At 33.2% G+C, this 8055-nt stretch overlaps 1 long non-coding RNA gene across 1 annotated transcript; it reads left to right on the top strand.

Annotated features, from left to right (window-relative positions):
* Nucleotides 1-4018: 4018 nt before the first annotated feature.
* Nucleotides 4019-6950, top strand: LOC149190059 (uncharacterized). The gene is made up of 2 exons (XR_016256452.1): nucleotides 4019-4129; nucleotides 6079-6950. It is a non-coding gene; the product is annotated as an uncharacterized LOC149190059 (long non-coding RNA).
* The last annotated feature ends 1105 nt before the right edge of the window (nucleotides 6951-8055 follow it).

Here is an 8055-nt window from a genome sequence, read left to right as displayed (position 1 = left end):
TATGAAGCCATGAAACCTATAGAAAATATATTTTTTGCTTGTATAATCTGTCACAAAGTATATAAAAAGCCTATTTGACTAGAATAGAATTGTCTCAAAGAGATAAAACCACTTGTATTTGCAATCATTTTTATCATAAAAAATTGTTAAATAAGTTTTAATTTTCTTAAATAATTTGATTATTCAAACTCCATTATACTACCCTATAATTATTCTCATAGGGATTATTTTGTTATCAATTACATTTCGTATAAAATTACATTTCGTATAAGAGGCAGGAACTAAATAGCAACACTCCATATTACACTTGTTTAAGGGTGTTTTTTTGTGAGTGGCTCTAAATGATTTTTTTATTAATCATTAATAAAATTTATATTATTTTATATTTTCATAATTTAAATGTAGGAAAATTATAATCAAAAGATTTAAAATTTTAAAAAATATTTTATATAAAAATTATAATGTTTTTTCATTTAATTAACTATTTTATTTCTAATTTATACATAAAAGTAAGATATTCTTTAAAGTTTAAAGTTATTTAACAATACTCAAAACTATTATAAAAATAAACTCAATATAAATTCAATATATCACTTGAGAAAGGATAACAATTATTGCTTCCAATCATATGAAATAAACTCAATTGACTTCAAAAGTTAAATAACATCAAAAATGGATTTTGATCCACTTATATGTAGAAACATCACATTATAAAAATTACACTATTTATTTAAATCATTTTTCATATATTTTTAAATCAGTAGAAAAATTAATATATTTTTAGTTATTTATATTGAGGAAGGGCTTGCATGGAAGGTTGGGACAAGGGATAGAGTGAGGATAAGTCAAGATCCCTGGATGGGTTGTGGCAACAAATTCCATCTCCCTTGAGAATTGATTAAGTTCTTTGTTGTTCAATGTAGGAAGACTTTGAATCATATTGTGGATATACAAGGTACTTCTATTTTGGAGCAAGGTTGGTTATCTCCCTAGGCCCTATATATCCCTCAAGAATGGCACCAGTTGTGGCAGGAATACATTGCGTCATTGAAGGCAGCCCATGTCATAATTCAAGATAGGGAGGACGAACTCAAATGGATTTTTTTCTCCTTCTAGGGTTTATACAACCAAGGAGGGTTACTTGTATATCAATGTTGAAAACGAGTCCGGGGAGTCAGAATGTTGGTTGGGGCCTTTGTGGAAGCTTAAATTTCCTACAAAATCTTGTCTTTCGTTTAGTGTCTCTTGGAAAATAAGATCCCTATAGGGGAAAATCTCAGGAAGAGAAGTTTTCCAGGTCCCAATTGGCAGCCTTTGTGTAAGGTAATAGAAGAACCTGTTGAACATCTCTTTCTTTTCTGCCTTGTGTCCTGTGCTATGTGGAACTATGTTCGAAATGTATTATCAGTAGATCGACAGTGGCAAGGGGAGTCTTTCTCAGAGGCATGATCTGATTGGTGGAACGCGGAAAATCCTTTGAAGTTGAGGAATCTTCCTCCCATAATAAGTTGGGGTATCTAGCTGGGGAAAAATAATGTTGTTTTCAATGATAAGGAGTTCAACTCTGATCATATTACAACACCATGTTTAGCCATTTATGAGCTCATTCTCGTTGAAAAGCCTAAGTCAAGGACCTGGAAGATAATTGAAGAATAGATTGACAAATCGATTCCATGGGAATATTTTAATGGATTTGCTCACGAACGAATCTACAGAGGTGGGGTTGTTTTCCACCTATCTAAAAATCATTCCTTTAAGCACAAGTTTGGTTTGGGCTGTGGTACCAATAATTATGCAGAGCTCTTCAGTTTGAAACTTCTTTATTTTTCTTATTGAGAAAGGGTGTCGTCAACTACAAGTTTTTAATGACTCTTGTGTGGTAATAAATTGGTTTAACCAACAAGCTATTTGTCACATGCACACATTGTGGCATATATTATAAGAATTCTTATTGCTCAAAAGGAATTTTAACGACATTTCATGCCATCACATTTACAAAGAGTGGAACATAATTTTTGATGATCTTTCCAAGGAAGCAGCGCAACAAGCTCGGGGTATTTGGCACATTTCAGAACAGACATATGATGTTTTCTATGCTTACTATAATTGGCCTTTCATAGAAGGCATTCATGGTGACACAATACAACCATGATCTACAACTCTTTCATTATAATTCAAAGATCACAATTTTTTTTTATTCAACTATAGTTAGACTCTGGTTTTATATTTATTTTTGTTATTTTTGTAATTATCTCAGAACTGTTTGAAATCATTTTTTTTCACACTATGAGTAATCATATATAGATACAATCATACTCTTTACGATATATACAACAATAAGATACAGTTTATATGTTTTTTGGCACAATCCTACAACATGTAATTTTCATTTATAATGGAAATTATGATTTTTCCTTCTGGGAAAAAATATTTTTAGTTATTTATGATTTTATATATTTAAAATAGTATTTTTATATTCCATATATTTTGAGCAACTTAAAATAATCATATTTATTTTAAATAATTATCTATGAGGTGTGGATTAATTGGTTTGTGTGGATTTAATCCCCATCATGTTTTAGGTTCAAATTTTATGGAGATTGGTTGAAAGTGGGAGCCAATTGTGGGGGTTACATTGTCCCAAAAAGCATATAATGCTTAGCCAACATCTCATAATCCTAGTGACAACATCTCATTATTGAATAGATAATTATTCCATCAATCATATGAAGTAATCTCAATTTAAAAATAACCTTAATTTTTGTTTTATATATTAACCTCTAATTTAATCAAAAAATATATATACATTTCATAAATTTATATATATATATATATATATATATATATATATATATATTTTTCAATACAATAAAATATAAAAAAAATCCACTTTTAATGAATTTCACGAGCTTTGTCATTTGTTATTATTATTATAAGAAAACTGAACCTGAAAATATAAGAAAACAAAATCATGAAAGCATTCAAATTATATAGCTGGACCCAAAAATATAACCGCTCAAGCTATTACCACCTTTAGAAGAAAATAAAGAAATCAAGCAAATATGCATATCTATATCACACCCATTATGTTAAACATTTTTTTCTTTATATCACAACCATTATGTTGACCTAAAACTGTTTTTTTCACTGCTCAAGATATCATATTACCACCTTTAGAAGAAAATAAAGAAACTAAGTAAACTTGCATATTTATATCATAATCAATATGTTCACCTAAACATTTTTGTTCACGCAAAGATTATTGCATGTTGAGAGACAATCATCATATCATAAGAAACACTTAATGTTGTTAATATTCCATGAATTTCCAAACACTTAATGTTGTTAATATTCCATGAATTTCCAATATGTCTTCTGATCATAAATAACAAAACCACATTCTCTTATAACTATTATCTTAACAACTTATTTTATTTACATTTTTCATTATAAATCTTACTAATAATATGTTTTTCTAACCACTTGTTAGTCCCTGCCCTCCAGGCATGGACTATAGTAATCGTTTGCGCCGAACATAGCATTAGTTGACCTGCTTTTAGTCCCCGGTCATCAACTATATACCAAGTTTTGTAAAGACATATTGATAAATCATGTTATTTGGCCTCTTCCCGAGGACCTAAGGTAATCCGAAGCTAATCCGAAGCTAAAGCATATGTTATATATTTTGTGTTCGCTTCATATTTTCAAACTGGTAAAAATACTAATCTAATGCTAGCATTAGTCCACAGCACTAAATGCTAGCTCCGATATTTTGGATTTCCATGGTTGGATTTCCATGGTATATCACCGCCTATACCCCTATACGCCTGCCTGCCACAAATCTCTTATGTTCCAGGTGCCATCTCCTATGTTCTGCATGTGCCATCTCCTATGTTCTGCATGTAACCAGGTGTAATGTTATTCCAAATCTAATATATTCCAAATTGTTATTCCAAATCTAATATATTCCAAATCTTATTAGAGGACTAGCATCACTGGAAACTCGCCATACAAGTAATCCTGTGGGCTGGAAGCTGATTTTCCATTGCAGGCTTCAGATCCTGTATCTTTGTTGGCCGTCTTGTTGCAGAGGCATTCTGAGACTCTGAATCTGGCTTCTAGAAACATGGTACGTTTCTCCATCCTCCGAGGCTCCCATTATCTCCCATGGAGAGATTATCTCTATTTTGTGCTTCTCTGTAAGTTTACGTTCTTCTGATTCCTTCTCTCCAGCGTCGTGATTTTCTGATTTTCCCTCTTTTGACGGATTCTCTGACTGCAGATCTATGTCTACTCTAACATGGTTTCCACTAATAAGCCCTTCACCTGTAAATGTTTTAGTATGTCAGTTCTCGAATCAGCAAATGGTTGTTGCAGACTAGAAGTTTGAAAATTACTCATTAAAATATAATTTAAAAACAGAAAAAAGTAAAAAAAAAACGAACTGGAAAAGTTTACAATGGAGGCATGATTCAGGGGTTTCACTTAAATAGGCATGCATTGCAGAAGGAAAATGCCTGTTAATGCATATAGGGTTCACGATTCAGGGGTTTCACTTAAATAGGCATGCATTGCAGAAGGAAAATCTCTGTTAATGCATATAGAGTTCACAGAAAGCATTTCCAAAGAAGGAAAAACAAAATTGGAAAGGTAACTTTAATGCTTTAAAGTTTTGACACTGTATTTGGATCACTAAGAATCTAAGATGAGATGCCGATAGACAAATAAATGTTCTTCAGAAGAAAAGCAAAGATAAATGAATTCCAACAAGCAAAAGCAAGAAAAGGACTCACCTTCAGATTCTTCATAATCTTTGCTGATAAAACAAAGTACATTTTCTGGCTTTGATGGAGTTGGGAGTTTCTTGGCAAAGTTATTGGCCTTGCAAACCAGAGCAACGAATTCCTCTAGTATTGGTATCGCTGCGGCAGTAGTATTGGTATCGTTGCGGCAGAAGGAAATGGCCGCTTCAGATTCTCTTGGATGCTGGTTGTTCTTAAAAACCTGTTGGAAGATATGCAACCCATCCCTCAATATCCACACCCGCTCTAACCTCGATTGTGGATAACTTCACCTGTATTGATTTCTTTGTGGCAGCAATCAGCAAACCTTCGGATCACAAGTTCATGGAGTGATCGAAAAAGAAATCATAATGGAGGATCTCATTCAAAAATAAAAACTGATTTCTTCTACAAAGAGCTTGCTCTTTAGATATAAAGAGTTGATCAATTGTTATTTGTTACTGTTTATACCTTCTGTGCAGTTCCATTATAAATTTCGAGCATGAAGTTTATGGAACTAGACCATAGATTCTGGTAGTCTGAAACGAAGAAACAGTTCTGGATTCTTTTCGAATTAATGATTCTAGTTCGTTTACTACTATCTACTTTTTCTGCCGACAAGTGGGTGGCATGCAGTTAGGGTGACATGCAATCACTGCATGAATATCATGCATGCGTTTAAACGCATGGCCAGTGTGCACCTCGAAAATGCAAATATTTTGTTTATTTTTTAATATGCCATCTATCCCTCTCGCTAAGGAATCTCCACCTTGCACCGCAAAAATCTTATGTAACATGCTGTCCTTTCGTGTTTATAATAGGCTTTTGAGGGTCTTTCTTTTAGAAGTTTTTTTTATGGCACCGAATACGTTTATGATGACATACATTAAATTTCTACAAGATCAGGTTCCCGTACAAATTCTTTACATTGTTTATTTAACACGAAGCGTGGATTATCATAAAACATTATGTTTAGAGAAATTATTTGCGACATAAATTATAGTTTTTCCAACTTTTACAATAAAGCCCATCTAAATAGTTTAGTTGCTAGGCTTAAGCTCCATTTTGTGCCAGGCATTTTCTCATTCTGACGTTACAAAGGACAATTAAAACAAAACATTGATCATTTGTTTCAAATTTATTTGGGGAATTGGTGAATTAGGATTTGTTGAATTATCACTCATTTATTTCAGTATATAGTATTTATGGCACCGAATACGTTTTCTTGCGCATTTAAGCCCTGTCAATGTGTTTTCTTTCTTGGGTGTTTATCTGTCTATTTGTGTGCGTCTGTCAGTGATAGAAGAGGATGAATCTGGATCATCTCCAGCTGCAAACAATTCCATAAACAACTCCAGAAACAACTCCAGAAATACAGTGCGGAAACTTTGCCAAAAATCTTTAAACTTTGCATTCATACCTTCTAAGGAGAGTATATAACAGTTTTCAACATTTGTTTTCCTGTTGCAACTTACATTTTATACATGGACTACAAAGTTTACTGTGATAGAGTAGATCAAATTATAACATTCTAATCTGCTGTTAAAAAAATATAATCTGCTGAAAATTTTTGTTTATCTTCTTTCATTTAATATTGCAGTCAGAATATCATAACCTGCTAAGGGCATCATGTTATAATATTCTTTACAGAATTGGAATCAGTTAGTGTTTCTTAGGATCATAGCGTCAGGTAGTAACAGTATTCATACCAGAATTTAGCTATAAAAACTGATTTCAAATTAGGCCCATAACATATGGGTTTGCCGTCAGATGCACGGAGTGGATGAAAGGCGTCACCTGGTTCAAACAAAGATACACCGACTGGAGCTCCCATCAAGGGCGCCTCTGGTCCTGCTACTGACTGCGGCCACGCGGCCAGGTAAAAAGTGCCTCGAGTCCTCATTTTTCTGGAATCTCAAGACTCTTTCCTTCACAAATTTCCCCTCCTCAGGCTGTGCATGCATTCCCTTGAAGTTCGTCGATACAAAACCCCAAGGCTGGAGCTAAATTCTTCAGAATAAAATGCAAGCGCAGAGAAGACTAAATGCTGAAGCTCAGACCGCCAGCTCTAAAATTTCTTTCGATGTCTCTGTGCATTTTTTCCGCCTCCGAGAATTCTTTGTGCCGGGAGGAAAGCGAAACTTTACACCATCTGACTTTGTATTTGAAGCGTTTGGTTAGGCTCTTATACTATATGTCCATCTGAAGCATCTTGGGCATTGGCTATGCAACTATTCCTAAGTCTCAGGAACACTCCCATGTGAACATCCAGAACATCTGCTTTTGATGTATAACAGACTAAACAAGATGAGCTGAGCGCCTTTGGAAAAACCTGGGCGACACTGGGTGGGTGCATTTGCAGGGACTTGCTGCCTCGCAGATCATCTTGTTTTATTTACATTTTTCATTATAAAGCTTACCAATAATATGTTTTTCTCAAGCCACATTCTCTTATAACTATTATCCTTGTTTTATTTACATTTTTCATTATAGATCTTACCAATAATATGTTTTTCTAAGCTGTAACATGATAATCATACCTAATACCCATATCACATGTGAGTTTTATAACCATGAAGTGAGAATCTACTTTACCAATACTTAAATCATTTTAGTTTCCCACTCTACTTTTAAAGTAAATCTTTGTTATTGTAGTTGTTAATTTATTAACCTAAAAGAAAGGGAAATATGTGTCATATGTAATGTATAAAGAATAAAATACACACATTCACCCTTATTTTATTTTACAGGCCAAAAAGTCGTGTGCTACACATTGTGTTCAGTGTATATAATGTGTAAAAGGAATTAAATATGAGGAAGAGGGAGATAATCATCGTCACTTCCCCTTAGCTTGCGCTTTTGGACCTTGATTAATGGCAGTTATGTTGTAATGTCCAAGAGTATGGAGGCTCGATATTATGAAAATGTAATGTTCAAGAGTATGGAGGCTCGATATTAAGAAAATGTGATTAGAATGTAATTAGAAACCTGAGTCTCATGTGTTAAATGGATCATCCATGTTGTAGAAAGAAAGGAGATTTAGGAAGTTTCATTGTAATATTGAGTGAAGCAGGGCTTCTTGCTTGTGACCCAAGCTTAATAAAGTATTTCTCTTATGACCCTTTTTTTTCACAATTTTTTTAGGTTATTTTATTATGATAATTTTTTTCAAATTTTCTAAAAGATCTAAAAAATAGGAAGCTTTTTTCTTTTCATATTAGCTTATTGTTTAGTATTATTTTTTTGGTGGTCATCACTTGCCAATTTGGAAGTA

The sequence above is a fragment of the Pinus tabuliformis genome, chromosome 3_1 (genome assembly GCF_031772625.1).
Source record: "Pinus tabuliformis cultivar Carrire ecotype Pingquan chromosome 3_1, CPIR1, whole genome shotgun sequence".
Taxonomy (NCBI): Eukaryota; Viridiplantae; Streptophyta; class Pinopsida; order Pinales; family Pinaceae; genus Pinus; species Pinus tabuliformis.
The sequence above is the reverse complement of the archived record's forward strand: the minus strand, read 5'-3'. Positions and strand labels throughout refer to the sequence as shown.